Below are 15,860 nucleotides of genomic sequence, written 5' to 3' on the forward strand. Positions count from 1 at the left end.
CTGTGCCACATTAACCTGTTGTCTTTCGGCTCCAAACCTGCCCTTCCATATCCTACCTTGTAAATAAAGCCTGGGCTGGGACTCTGCATATTTTATTTCTCTTTAGAAATAAAAAGTTGGAGATCTGGCCAGCTGGAGTCCTGGTAGGTTTAGCCAATCAGGGGGTGAGGATGCTGGAGGGAGATAGGAAGGTGAGTGGAGTGGAGAAGGATCTCACTTGTGCCTGTTTTCTTGCCCTCAGTTGTCACCCCAGCAGTGACACTTCACCTGGCAGTAGCCTTTGTTTCCAGCAACAGTTGTTTCCAGTTTCTATCTTTTCTATACAATCAGAGTTGGTCTTACAGCACCTGCCAGATAGTGGTTCCTAAGAGATCTCTGATCCCCAGCTCTGAAGGATCCCCCCGCCAAACCAACATCCAGGGGTACCAGTTCAGCCTGTCGATATTCCCCTCCTCAGAGGTCTGATTCCCAATTTGTGTGCTCCCTCCTCAAAGCCTGTAGAGTCTGACAACCTCAGCCTCTTCGCCAACCTTATCATCATGTAGAGGAGAATGAGTTTATTTTATGAGGCCCATGAGGACAGAACTAGAAATAGTGGATTGAAGTAAGAGGTTACAATAATTAGAGGCGCCAAAAACCTGAAGGGACTGCACTGAATTCCCTATCCATTAATCACAAGGATTTGCCACAAAATTAACATATTAACGGAACATGTGTCCTTATTACTACTCCCAACACACTGTTTTACTTTTTTATTGTTGCTAGTTTGTCGACTTTCCTTGAGGGCAGCGAATGAATTTATTTATCTTTGTATTCCCAGGACCTAGTGAGATCTGTAATAGTAAGTACCCAAAACATATGTTCTTGAGGCAACATGGCATATTAGAAAAATCACAGGATTTCCAATCAGTTTCTGGAGCGTGATCATGAGCAAGATCATGCAACTTTTCTAAGTTGTATTCTTCCCAGAGAGGAGAGTTGCAGGAAGGAAGTGGCCAATGGTTTTCAGCACCCTGGGTGAGTAAGATTATTTAATTTTCCCAAGCTTAACTCTTCCAAGAAAAATCTCTGCAGCTTCTAACGCGAAGCAAATGTCATGTAATAGAAAATGCCCACTGGATTCCGTAGGAAGATCACCAGAGACCTACTTTGAAACAAGTACCAATGGGGGTTGAAGGTTGCAGTAAGCCAAATATTGCATTAGACGTAAAGAAGAGGGACGGGAATCCGATCTCATCAAGCAGCTTTTAGGATTATTTATTGTAAATAGAGGGGATGGGCAATAGTTACAATTAGCTGTTGTTCAAAGGGCTTTGGTTTATTACCTTAAATAGGGGATGAGTTGAGCATCTTGCATTTAATTGTTTAAAGAAAACAGGCAAGATACAGATGTTAGCAAGGGGAGGGAATAATCTAGAGCAAGGTCTCTGAGGCTTCTAAGAGGAAAATGACATGGGAACAAAAATGAACAGACTTGTTCGAGACAAAAACAGAAGGGCAACAACTTTTTCAATTTAATGGGGTTATAGGGAAAAAAGAATAATGTGGATACAGACAATGTTATAGACTTACAGGTGGGAAGGAATTGAGGTAGCCCCAGTCTGGGCTTTTAAAAGCAATTGGCGGCCCAGCACCATGATCAAACAGCACAGGTCCCGTTAGCAGACTCTGTATTTAAGTCCCAGTGCGTAACCACGGGCAAGTTGTTTAACCTACTAATGCCTTCTTTTCCCAGATGACAATAACCATGCTCTTGTTCTCTCAGGTTGTTGCAAGAAGTTGATGATTTAAATATATATGCACTCATCTTACAGTGCTGAGCATAAGCTCTACTGAAGCTTTAGCCACTCTCGGTGTGTGAAGCAAGAGTTGTCCTACCTCTGCTGAAAGTGTCTGGAGGACAGTGGGCTCAGAGATTTCAACAGAGGAGAGACAGTTTGAAGGAACACTGCCGAGTGAAAAAAAGAAAAAGCAAGGCAAACATAAAAGAGGTGGGAAGCAGTGGTGAAGACCCAGTTTAAGTTGGAGATGATGTCTAGGCAATTGTGACAATTCTCAAATTTCCCCCTCTTTAGCCCGGTGATTGACAGGGATGAGGCAGATAGCTGGACAGACCCAACTGGAAGTCATGACGGAAGAACAACCAGGAGATGGAACTGAGAACCCGATGACAGGCTGAACAGGCAATTGTGGTAACCCAGCAGCTCTGATCCCACAGTGGCACTGGGGGGTGTGGGGAGGGGGCCGCAGGGGAGGACAAAGAGAATTGTGACGCGGCCGGGCGGGGCTCCGGGGTGTCGCGTGGTGTACCCCTCAGTGACTTGGTCCTGGTCAGGACCAGGGGCTTTTGCCGAGCGGGGGATGCTCCAAGGCTCAGCAGCATGTGTCTGTGCTGTAGGGGGGACGAAGCCATCCAAGTGAACCCCGTGAGTTCTCCAACACCCCAAACCCAACTTGTCTGCCCCTTTCCCGGGCCATGTGCCTGGGACACTTGAGATTACTGATCACTGGCGATTACGGCCAGTGTGGGCGCTTTGGTGCTGGGGGCTGGGAATCCCGGGTGAGGTATACAGGCTAGATCCTGAGCCGGTTCCTGAAGGAGGAAAAGGCTCCCTTTGTGCCCACTAGAAACCAGGCACCCTCAGTCGTTTGTCCCGGAGGTGGGATGGGGCTTACAGAAGTGGGGGTGGGGCAGAATAAGTTTCTCAATATTGAGATGGGGAGGAGATTGCTTTTGGGTCTTTGGGCTAAACAACTGGAGCAAAATGAGGGGAGCGGAAGGTATTTAAAGCACAATCTAGAAATTAGTGGAAGGTGTGGGAACCCCAGAAAGTAAAGCCAAGCTCCCTGTGTCTCAGAAAACCATACTACTTGCTGGGGTTCCTTAATCATCCTGAGGACCAGCAGAAACATAATTTTCTGATTGCTCATACCTGTCTTTCCTTCCATGATAAATCGCAGTATGCTATGTGGTCTTTGTAATATGATTCAGAGCGGACTCTTTTTTCTCGTGATATTATTGCCATCTTCCACTCTGATTTTCACCTTCATGTTCTTATTCTGATCCTGCCTTTTGCAAATTGAGATAATAAGCATATATTACATAAATAAAAAGCAGTAGCATAGGCTTCCCATTATAATAACTGAATAGTTGTTTGCTCATGATTTTTATGGTTTTGTTTTAATTTTACATATTATGTAGGAAGGGCCAAGACAGCAACACCCTTCAGATGTCACCGCACGGCAGGTAATGTTTAAATAAATAACTCTGGGGACATTTGGGTGGCTCGGTTTGTTGAGTGTCCAGCTTCAGCTCAGGTCATGCTCTCATGGTTCCTGAGATCAAGCCCCACAGCAGGTTCACTGCTGTCAGTGCAGAGCCCACTTTCAGATCCTCTGTCTCCCTCTCCCTCTGTGCCTTCCCCACTCATGCTGTCACTCTGAAAAATAAAAAATAAATAATTCTGGGTACTTCAAGATTGCGACTTTATCTTGTTCCTTTACGTGCAGGGGTCTCTAATATGATAGAACTTTTACTAGCTAGATACTTCTGGGTTATCTTTCACAGGACTGTGACTACTATTAGAGTGAGTCTTCATGAGAATAACCTAAATGCTCTGTATTCTTGGTTTTTTTAACATAATAGGAATAGAATGGCTGGATAATAGGACAAGACAATGTTTCATTGTTATAAAGTAATACCGTGTAGGTTTCAAAGCAATTATACCAATTGCACTCCCACTGGAAGTGGATAAAATTTTTATTATGCATGTACTCTGCATCCTAATACTCTTCCTCATCTTCAGAGTGTTCTAGTTTGATCCCTTAAGGTCTCTGTTACTTGAAGTGGCATAAAATGGGAACATAAAAATTTCTGCTTCGCATATGCAGTGTTTAAGGTAACTAAAGAATATGCATAAATTTTGTTTTCTTATTTCTATAAAGGAAATTCCTTTGGGGGTTTTAATGACATTATTTTCATTTTATTGTTTTTAAGGTTTTTTGTTTGTTTGTTTTGAGAGAAAGAGAGAGACAGACAGAAGCAGAGAGAGAGGGTGAGAGAGAATCCTAAGAGCTGGGCACTTAACCCAACTGACTAAACCAACCTGACTGAACCAGCCCCATGCCCCAAATGAATATCACTTCAAAATAAAAGTAAACACACACACACACACACACACACACACACACACACACACACACATATATATATATATATATATATACACATATATATATGAGTCAGGGGTCCCATAGTTGGTGAAATGGGAATCGAGAGTAAATAGTCTCGGGCCCCTGGGTGACTCAGTCGGTGAGCACTCGACTCTTGATTTCGGTTCAGGTCATGATCTCACAGTTTGTGAGAGAGAGCTCCACCTGAGGCTCCATGCTGACAGAGCAAGGCCTGCTTGGGATTCTCCCTCTCTCTCTCTCTCTCTTTCTCTCTCTGCCCCTCCTCCATTCTTCCTCTCAAAATAAATAAACTTTAAAAAAGAGAGAGAAAGAGAGAGAGAGATGAAACAGGCTCATTTGAAAACTCTAGGGATGCCCTAGGGTGTTTTCTTCATCTAGGAACCACACATTTGAAAAAGGATATTTTTCCTACTTTTACATAGCTATGTACTGGTTGTATTTATATTTTTTAATGACATTAAAAATATACAGTCAGCATGTTAACTTTTTGTTATAAAAAGTATTATTTGTTTTCCTTCCTTTTAATTTTCCAAAAGTTCAGAGATAAACGTATTGAGAATATGCAAAACCTAAGGAAACAGAAGAGGAAATTTAGTAAACGGTTTACAAGACCTGCTCCTATTCCAGAACCAGGACTCCTAGTAAGTACAACATAGAGACTTCACTGAAATCAACAGCTCCTTAAATGCAAAACACATCCTTATTTTTAATTTATGCAGTACTCTAAATTTTGTGTTTCCCCTTTCCTTTGAGAAATGTGTAATAGTAGTCTGGGAAGTCACCTTAAAACTCCTGTAATCAAATTCTCATCTATTATTTAAATCAATCTCTCTCTCTCTCTCTCTCTCTCTCTCTCTCTCTCTCTCTCTCTGGCTGGGTAAAGTGTACTTTATTGATGGTACATGACAAGGTAGGGCTCTTTAAGCCCCTCTCCTTCAGGGGCTCTACGATGGATTTCAGCCCAGGAGATTTTCAGTGTGTCGGCGGATGAGTTGGGGCAAGGACTCCCCGGCAGCTGAGGGCTTCTCTCTTACTCTTGTCCTCTCCCTGGGTCTGGGGGTTCTCATTCTTTGGAGGACATGTGGACCATAAGGTCTACCACCCAGATGCTGTAGCTGAATTCATTGTTGTACCAGGAAATGAGCTTTACAAAGGGGTCCCTGAGAGCAATGCCAGCCCCAGCATCAAAGGTGGAAGAGTGGCTGTCACTATTAAAGTTGCAGGAGGCAACCAGGTCAGTGTAGCCCACCTTCTTGATGTCATCATATTTGACAGCTTTCCCCAGGGAGATCAGATTCATGACTGACACACTGGGGGTGTGGACATGGATCATGCCAGTGAGCTTCCCATTCAGCTCAAGGATGACCTTGCACACAGTCTTGGTGATGCCAATAGAAGCTCCTCAGCCATCGTGCCACAGCTTCCCAGAGGTCCAAGGTCTTTTGGATGGCAGTTATGGCATGGACTGTGGTCATAAGTCCCTCCATGACATGAAAGTTGTCATGGATGACATTGGCCCAAGGGGCCCAGCAGTTGGTGATGCAGGAGGCATTGCCAATAACCTTGAAGCAGTTGTCATACTTCTCATGGTTCACACCCATCATAAACATGGAGGCATTAGCAGAAGAGACAGATATGATGACCTTCTTGGCTCCACCCTTCAAGCACGCCCCAGCCTTCTCCATGGTAGTGAAGACACCAGTGAACTCCACAACATATTCAGCAAGAGCATTACCCCATTTGATGTTGGTGGGATCTTGCTCCTGCAAGATGGAGATGGGCTTTCCATCAATAACACATTTCAGTTCTCAGCCTTGACTGTGCCATTGCATTTGCCAGGGTAGAATCATCATACTGGAACATTCAGGACATGTAGTTGAGATCAATGAAGCAGTAATAGATGGTGATGATATCTGGTTTTTCAGAGTTAAAAGCAGCGCTGATGACCAGGAACCCATTATGTCCAAATACATTTATTTTAACCTTCACCATTATATCTCAGGGACCTAGCTGGCACTTCACAAAAAGAAGTGGCTCTCTGTCCAATGGAGAGAAGTAGAGAGCCTATTTAAATCTCCTTTGCAGATTGTTTCCTGGAGATGATGGGGTTTACTGAAAAGACTATAATCTTATATACCACATCACTCTGGTTTTCAGTTTTTGTTTTACCATATATGACCTTGACTTCCCCAAATCATTACTTAAATCTTTTGGATTGTATTATTTAGAAAATAAATTACAAAATCTTCTGCCAAATAGTTATTCATCCTAGGCTTGATCACTTGCAACATCAGAACAATCTACACCAATTACAGCTCATTCCATTTTTGCATATATTTGATATGGATTTATTTATTTATATATTTTTTTAGCTTTTTTAAAGTTTACTTTACTTATTTTGAGAGAGAGAGCATGGGAGGGGCAGAGAGAGAGGGAGAGAGAATTCCAAGTAGGCTCCACACTGTCAGCATGGAGCCTGGTGTGGAGTGCAAACTCACAAGATCAGGACCTGAGCTGAAATCAAGAGTTGGATGCTTAACTGACTGAGCCCCTATTCTTGACAAGAATTCAAAAGTGCTTCCACATAACATGTCATAATGCCTCCATGAGCCTTTTACATGTAGTATTAATTATATTTCTTGTACCCAGACATGAATCCAACTGCCCTCCATTTTAAAGCCCTTCAGATACTTGAGGACAACTGTTACCTTCCTTCATATTTAGGCTTTTTTTTAGGGTGAAAATCCCCATTTTCCTCATACATTCCTCTTTCAACTAAGTAGTGAGCCCTGGCCTTATTCAGGCAATCTCCAGGATTAGGAATATATTATATTTTATTATAGAAAAATTTGGGAAAAATTTTATTTCCAATAATTATGATTTTTTTCCTGTTGGTTTTCTTTTTGAAAGAAAATATTTTACAAGCATAACTAATGAATAATTATGTAAAATAGGAATTGCTAACTTTAGCTCTTTATAACAGAAACTCAACTTCAGTGGTTTAATCATATTAGAGTATATGTTGTCTCCAAAGAAGAACTCCTGACCTAGGCAGTCTACAACTGACATGCTGGCTCCAAAAATCATCAAAGAAGTCCCAGGTTCCCTCTGTCTTTATGATCCTTCAAACTTCTCATATGATTTTTATTCTCATGGTCTCAAAAAGGCTTCCACAATGGTAGACACAGTGTCTACATTCCAAGAGAAAAAATTATAGGACAGAGGACAAAAAGCTCATACCAGCAGTTGAGTCAACTATAATAAATTTTATCAATAAAATGAAATTACTAAATTCTAAAATAGAAAGCACCAGGCCCAGATAGGTTCCCTGGTGAACTCTACCAGACATTTAAAAGGGAAATTACACGAGTTCTCTACAATCTCTTGCAGAAAATAGAAGCACAGAGAAAACTTCCTCACTTATTATGTGAGGCCAGCATTACTTACTCTAATACCTAAACCAAAGACATTACAAGAAAAGAAATGACAGACTACTGTCTCTCAAAGCACAGATACAAAAATCTTCAATAAAATATTAACAACTTATATATATTGTTGGATTTAATTTGTTTTTATAGTTTTTAATTGTCCCACAGTTCTTAGGTATTCTATTCCCTTTATTTCCCTCTCATCCTTTTTTCTTTTTTCTTTTAGTTTGGATAGGTTTTTTTGACATAGTGTCAAGCTCCAATTCTTTTCTCTACTGTGTCAGTCTACTGATGAGAGCCCATCAATGGCATTCTTAATGTATGCCAGTGTTTTAGATTTATAGCATTTGCTTTTAATTCTCTCTTAGAATTTTCTTTTTTTTTTCCTTACATTATTCACCTGTTTTTGCATCTTGTCCATTTTGCCAGTAGAGTCCTTAGTGTATTGATCATTTTTATTTCATTTTTAAATTCTTTTTAATGTTTATTTTTGAGAGACAGCAAGTGGAGGAGGGGAAGAGGAGGGGAAGAGCGAGGGGAGAAAATCCCAAGCAGGCTACGCTGTTACAGAGCCCGATGTGGGCTCACATGAACTGTGAGATCATGACTTAAGCTGAAATCAAGAGTTGGATGCTTAACTGAGCCACTCAGGCACCCTTGGTCATAATTATTTTAAATTCCCAACCTGATCATTCCAAAATCTCTACCATATCTGAGTCTGGATCTGATGCTTGCTTTATCTCTTCAGGCTGTTTTTTGTTTGTTTTTGTTTTTAATTTTTAGCATGCCTTATATTTTGTTGTTGTTGTTAAGGGCCAGACATGATACATTGAGTAAGTTAGAAACTGAGATAGACAAACCTTTAGTGTGAGATTTTGTGTTTATCTGGCTAGGATTTAGGCTATGTTTTCTGTGTGCTGTACCTGCAGTGTCAGAGGTGAAAATTTACTCTGGTGTCATTTTTGTGTCTCCTTTTTGAGTTCCCCTGGAGACTCTTTGTAAGCAGGAACTGAGGCTTGCAGCACTTTACGTTGGACTTTTCTGATACTGTATAGGAGCCATACTAATGTGGTGGTAAACTGTGGGGGAAAGAGAAGCCTATTATGGCCTATGATTAGGTCTCAGGCTTTTAGTGAGTCTGTGTCCTTAGAACTACTGAGCTACATTTACCCTTAAGTGAAACAGGGAGTCTATAGGGAACTGGAGTTGGGTATTTCTCTCTGCCATGTAGAAGAGTCTGGATTCAGCTATTCCCCTTCCCCAGGTCAGTGAGGGTTTAATAAAGCCCAAATTGTTTAGGTTCTGATAAAATAGTTTCCCTTGAGGGCCCTATTAAGGAGAAGAGAGAGCCCTGGAGAATTTCAAAATAGTTGCTTTTCCCCTCCTACTGCTGGATGCGAAAGGAGGTTTCCCCTGATTATCACAGTAAGACCTGGTGGGGCTCCTGGAGGTAAAACTCAAGGAAATATGGGGGCTTCCCTAAGACTGGACCCCCACCCTGAGTTTTTAACTTTGAAGCTTATCCATACTGAGGTGCAGCAATTCGTCCATTAAAGTTTGAGTGTTCCTATTGGGACAGTGTTGGCTCCAGCAGCATCATTGGTCTCTCCAGGTTCCAGGACAGCAGTGTGTCCCATGACCTCAATTCTCTGATGGATGTAGAAGAGTTGTTGATTTTCAGTTGGTTCAACTTTTTTCTAATGAGGATGGGACTGATGATTTCCAAGTTCTTTTACATGTCAGTCTGGAAACCCCCACTTATATTTCTTTTGTCCAAATGGAGTCACTGGCCACCCCTAGCTGCAAGTATGTTTAGAGTGGTGAAAAATTCAACTGGCTTCTTTGCTGCTCTGAAGAGAATCAAGACTCCATTAGTGTGGAGGAAAGTGCCTTCCTTTTTCAGGCTGTGATGGTCTTCGTTCTAAAATTCACCCTCCTCTTTAGTTTTGGACTAACTACAAATTATTAGTAACAGTTTAACCCTTCAGCATCCCCCGCCCCTTGATTTGTCTTTGCATAGTCAAAGGAGCTTTCGGTTTGCCACCTACAAATCCAGGATCCTCAACCTTACAGAGTCACTGCACTGTCTTAAATATCCACACAGCTCTTTCCTTGCTGATAGGCTAGTGTTTGTAATACCGCCACATAATCATGGCCTCTTAGATATGCATTGAAATATGCTCGCCAACATATTTTACATCGGAACAGTTATGCCTTGGGAAAGTATAATAATAAGGGATGTGAGGGAGAAGGCAGCAGTGATTCTTGCAACCACCTTTCTAAAGGGTATGGCAATTGCCACTACTTCTGAGCCTTTTAACTTTTAATTTATGTACACACATTAGTTTGGTTAATTTTTCCAACCTCATTGCCAGTTCAGGTATCTCCTGCCAGGAATCTTCTCTCCTTGTGACTTGCCCCTCAACAACACACCGTTTAGGATTTCTCCATTAAAAAACTCCTTTTTTTTCCTTGAGCTGCCAGATTTTTTTTATAGAAGCATCTACAAAATTGTTCTATATCAATTATCCAACCAACTTACTTGAGCTTTCAGAGACAACTAAAATGTCTCCAAGTAAATAAAAATATAGAAGATAAAATGTATGACATATGAGAAGCCTGAGTTCAATCTAGTACTTATTCTCCTTACTACAAGGATTCTGGAATTGTCTTCAAAGAATCTAGATATTTTCCTTCGGCAGTATTAGGTAGTCATGAGAGCTCTTATATCCTGAACAGAAAATGCACCCTTCTACCAAGAAAGAACATCAGGGCCCTCAAAGCCCCAAAATACACCCTAGGCTAAAGGGCCTCTCCCCACTCCCCACAGGGTAATAATAGCAGGGAGGTACTGTGAAAACCCTGTTCTAGTGTTTCTTCTATATGTTGACCAAGAGGTTTACTGTATCATATTAAGGCTTGAACTCTCAGTGCTTCTCATATGTGGTCAGGCCCAATTTTGTCTGATTTGGTTTGGTTTCGTCTAATTTTCAAATCATTGTGGACACGTGATCATTTTGTAACACATAGTCAAAATGTCACAGCATTTTCAAATTGTTTCAAGTGAACGTAAATGTTTACTCTCAATTTGTCTAACTGATCTTGTTGCAAAGCTGTAATGACAATAAGCAAACCAGACCACACAGGGTAACACGGCACTCAACTGTACTGATCCTTGCACTTTTTCTTCCCTTACATCTGCAAATTGCCGGGTTGTCAACAGCATCCCTACTAATACCCTCTCCTCTTTTTCTTTATTCTTAAATTGACCTTTGGCTTCAGGAAAATATATAACAACAGTATTTGTACAACTTAAATGGTTTGGGATGAAAATAAAAACCTGAGTCCATACAGGTAAGTATTTTCAACATATGGGGTGTGCCCAGGCGAAGAGAGGATATGCCTGATAAGGCTAGAGCACCTAGATGTAAAAAGTTTGAAAGGTGTTTTTGTTTTGGTTTTTGTCTGTCTAAAGTCTCTATAACAAAATTATTTCTTAATTATATCATTACTAATCATAATCATGGATATTAAAATAATCCTGAAATAGTATTTGATGGTTAAATTCCTGCCAATACTGGTATATGAACTTTTTCTATTTTCACTTATTTGTCCCTGTTGTTCACTGTAAGTCATTTCAAGACTTAAAACACTCTCAACAGATACCTATAAGATGCTTTCGCAACCACAAGCCATAAGACTGGAAAAGAGAAAAGAAAACCCCTATGCTTAACATCTCCATCATATCCATTATGTTTAGAAACGGCTTTAACCCTTCCTCCAAACTGTTATTTTTCATTTCTACAAATTCTTCCTGTTTATAGTTAGTGTTTGTTACCTGACTCATAGGGGAAAGAAATCTTTATATCATATTCATTCCCTGTAATGAGTTATTTGATAATAGTGCCTTTCATATTTGGTTATTATCTGAATGTGACATTGCTATAATTTAGAATAGCATTTCCAGTTCTTTATAAAGTTCTTTTTGTATAAGAAAGTATACTCCCTCTCGAGGCCTTTCCCAAATAATTTATAGCTTTATATAAAATTTTCTTTGTATACATTTTAATTGAATCTATTTTTCTTTATGTATTTTAATTTCTTCTAGTGGTCATAAAGCTGGAATCTGTACAGAAGAAATCATGCCAGACCATAACATGCAGATTTATAACATCAAGTGGCATCTCATAATTTGACTTCATTTGAAAAATAAAGGCAATACTCTGTCATTTCAGCAAAATAAATGCAGTGCAACCATGTAACATCCAAACCACAGGGTCTAGAATTTTATTAAATACCATAATTCATTATCACCATTTTTTTTCCTGTGGTAAATTTGGGATTTTCTGCTTTTTCAACGAAAAATAAAATATACAGGTCCTTAAAAATTATATACTCCTGTTTAAATTTTTGCATGGAAATATATCACCTATCTAAAGATTTAGAATTATGCTTTAACAAAGGGGGAAAAGATATTTTCCCTGCTGTATATTTATAACGACTTTTGTTTAAATAAAATGTTTAAAATCTTTACACAGTCCCTAAGTTTATTTATTTTGAGAAAGAGAGAGTAGAGAAGGGGTAGAGAGAGGAGAGAGAGGCTCCCAACCAAACTGCACACTGCGAGGGCAGATCCCGATGTGGGGCCTGAACCCATGAACTGTGAGATCATGACCTGAGCTGAAACCAAGAGTTGGATGCTTAACTGACTGAGCCACTCAGACTCCCCAGAAAGAGTTTTAATATAACTAAAGCCTATACTATATCTCCATACTGCAAATGAGCTATCATGTGATTAAAATTTTCATTTAAGGTAAAATTTAAATACTGAATTAAATTTTACTTTTATGTATAAATAATAACCACATCTATCTTTGTAAAATGCTGTCTTAATTTCATAAGTAATTTCTAACATGCAAATAGAATTATCACAATTATTTTATAAACAAAGTACTGACTGCTGAATTAATAAAAACATTATATTTGATAACTGATTTGCAGTTTCCAAAATAAAATTTAAAGTAAAGTACAGGGATGGGTCACCTGGGTGGCTCAGTCAGTTGAGTGTCTGAGCTCAGCTCAGGTCATGATCTCGCAGTTCAAAGGTTCCAGCCCCACATCAGGCTCTGTGCTGACAGCTCAGAGTCTGGAGCTTGCTTCAGATTCCGTGTGTGTGTGTGTGTGTGTGTGTGTGTGTGTGTGTGTGTCTCAAAAATAAATAAACATTTAAAAAAATAAATACATAAAGTACAGGGAATTCTTATTCTGGGTTAAAGGAAGTTATTGGAATTATGCTTTCACAGTAACAACTAGAAAACAGGACAAAATACTAAAAACAAAATTTCAGAAATTAGGCAAAAGTCAAAAAGGGCTGTGATCTCTAAGAGAGCAGAAACAAAATGAATCCCATTTACTGCCTGGAGAAGTGTTCCAGATCTTGATGCAGAGAAGAGGACCATAAGCAGAGTACAGTAGTTTTCCTGAGGTAAAGATGAACTCTGAGGAACAAAGATAAGAATTCAGGAATCTTGGGGTAACTGGAAGTTGTAGGGCCAAATTCTAGAAAGTAAGGAACTACTCAAAGTACTTTGTAGATCTGCAATGGCTTGTATTGAGTCTTTGTTGAATGCTAAACTGCATATGCATACGGTGAAACTCAAAAAGATCATACCTGTTTACTCTCTGTCTACTATCAGTGTCCAATGTCTATTATCCAATCAAAATTTCTAGGCATGCCAAGAAGCAGGAAATTGTAACACATAATCAAAAGGAAATCAGGCCATTGGAAACAGACACAAAATGAAAAGAGATGACAGAATTAGAAGAATTAAACATCTATTATAAATATGTTGGCTGTGCTCAGCAATTTAAAGAAAAACATGAATATAACAAGAATGAAATGAAAGATATCATATTATATTATATTATATTTTACTATTTTATTTTATTTTATTTTATTTTATTTTATTTTATTGAGAGAAAGACATAGCACAAGCAGGGGAAGAGCAGAGACAGAGGGAGACACAGAATCTGAAGCAGACTCCAGGCTCCAAGCTCTCAGCATGGAGCCCAACATGGGGCTTGAACTCACAAATGGTGAGATCATGACCCAAGCCAAAGTCAGATGCCCAAATGACTGACCCACCCAGGCGCTCCAAATGAAAGATATTATAAAGAACTAAATAGAACTTTCATAACTGAGAAATATCTGAAATTTTAAAATTCAATGAGTGATATTAACAGTATATTAGATGTAAAAAAGAAGTCACTGAAATTGAAGATATAGCAGATATAGCAATAGCATAGTTCAAACTGAGGTAAAGGAAAAAAAAAAAACTAGGAAAATGATTAGCTCCTTGTTGAACTTTGAGACAATTTCAAGTGGTCTAACATATGAATAACTGGGAAGGTCTGAATGCAGGACGATGGGAGTGAAAAAATTCCCAAAAAGTTTCCAAATTTGATGAAAATGAATTTCATGGATCCAAAAAGTTTAATAAAAACCAAGATAAAAACCAAGAATTACCAAATTACCTGATATAATCAAACTGCTGAAAAGCACTGAAAAGAGAAAGGAAAGCATCAGGGGGGACTGGGGCACATTAAATATGGAGAAACAAGTTTAAGAAAACCACAAACCTAATTAGAAACCAGGTAAATCAAAAGGACATCTTTAAAGGAAAAAAAAAGTCAACTTCAAGTTTTATATGGAACAAAAATATCCTTTAAAACTGAAAGCAAAAGTACAGAATATTTTCTCCAGAAAAGAAGAGCCAAAAAAAAAAAATTATTACCCACAGATGCAGGAGACAGTTCTTCAGGTAGAAGAAAAATTATATCAGATAAATTTTTGGATCTTCACAAAACAATGAAGAGCTCTGGGAATGATACATGAGTAAGCATAAGAGAAATTTATTCTAATTTTTAATTAAAAAATAATTGTTTTAAGGAAAATTAATGTATTGTGATATTAATAACATGCAGGGATAAGATGTATGACAATAACAAAGGGTGGGAGAGGATTAATGGAAATACAATTCAATGAAAGCTTCTTATATTTTACACAAATAAGTACATTGTTTGAAGGGAGACTCAGATGTGTTAAGGAAATGTATTGTAAATACTAGAGAAACTACACACACACAAAGACATATAGCCATTAGTGAAGATAAAAATGGAATGCTGAAAATACATCCAAAGAAGATAGAAAAATAAGCAAAAAAGAAAAAAGAACAGATTTGAAAATAAAGAAAACAAATGACAAGATTATCAATCCCAAATTGATTATTAGCTACATTAAATGTAAATGGTCTAAGCATTCCAACTAAAAGAAAGTAGCAAGAACTGTGAAGGATTTGAGACTTTATTTTCATAAGATAAGAGGTCAGACTGTCATACCTTCAAAGATGTTGGCAGAAAACAAAGGACTTTGTTACCTCAAGTACATGCTTACATTGGTTTCCCTTGGTAAGAGGTATGCCCAGGTGAATGCTGTGCACACAGTGGGTTTGTGTCACAGCTAAAGTAACCCCAATCTTATATAAAGAGTTACTAGCAAATCTATCCAACTTTTGTTCTGGAGGGAGACATCATCTCTATTATATCAGAAAGTAAACAAATCTGCTCTAGAGGAGACTATATCTTCCAAGTTTGCTTACTATGCAAACATCCTTGAAAAGATAGTCTAGAACAAATTATATTAAAATCTTTGCTTAGAAAACAGATACATGAAAGACCCATGGAGAATTTTCTTCCAATAGACAGAGATTGTCAAACTGAGTTTTTAAAATGCAAGAACAACTACAAACTATTAGAAACACACTATGTATATAAATATTAAAAGGTTTAAAAATTAAATATATACAATGAAAACAAAAATCTTAAGAAAACTCGAATGACTATATTAACATAAATTGGTTGTCAGAACAAATAATATTATCAGTGCATAGATGAACATTTTATAATGATAAAACGTTCACACAAAGACATAATCATCATAAACATATGCACCCAATATCAGAGCATCAAAATATGTTAAGCAAAAACTGGAAGAATTCAAAGAATAGACAAATCCACAATTACAACTGAAATAGAAACATTCGTCGCTTAGGCAAATGATGTGACAAATAGAAAATCAGCAAAGACATAGAAGACTTAAATCACACTACCAGCCAATAATCTTGCTGATATTCATAGAATATTCCACAAACATAAACAGAACACATATTCTTTCAAGTA

General features: G+C 38.5%; 1 long non-coding RNA gene and 1 pseudogene across 1 annotated transcript; one reads left to right on the plus strand and one right to left on the minus strand.

Annotated features, from left to right (window-relative positions):
* Positions 1-2,329: 2,329 nt before the first annotated feature.
* Positions 2,330-11,892, plus strand: LOC106978444 (uncharacterized). The gene is made up of 4 exons (XR_003425024.2): positions 2,330-2,426; positions 3,203-3,247; positions 4,736-4,835; positions 11,731-11,892. It is a non-coding gene; the product is annotated as an uncharacterized LOC106978444 (long non-coding RNA).
* On the minus strand, positions 4,476-6,565 carry LOC106978443 (glyceraldehyde-3-phosphate dehydrogenase-like; annotated as a pseudogene).
* Positions 11,893-15,860: the final 3,968 nt, after the last annotated feature.

The sequence above is a fragment of the Acinonyx jubatus genome, chromosome D1, assembly GCF_027475565.1.
Source record: "Acinonyx jubatus isolate Ajub_Pintada_27869175 chromosome D1, VMU_Ajub_asm_v1.0, whole genome shotgun sequence".
NCBI lineage: Eukaryota > Metazoa > Chordata > Mammalia > Carnivora > Felidae > Acinonyx > Acinonyx jubatus.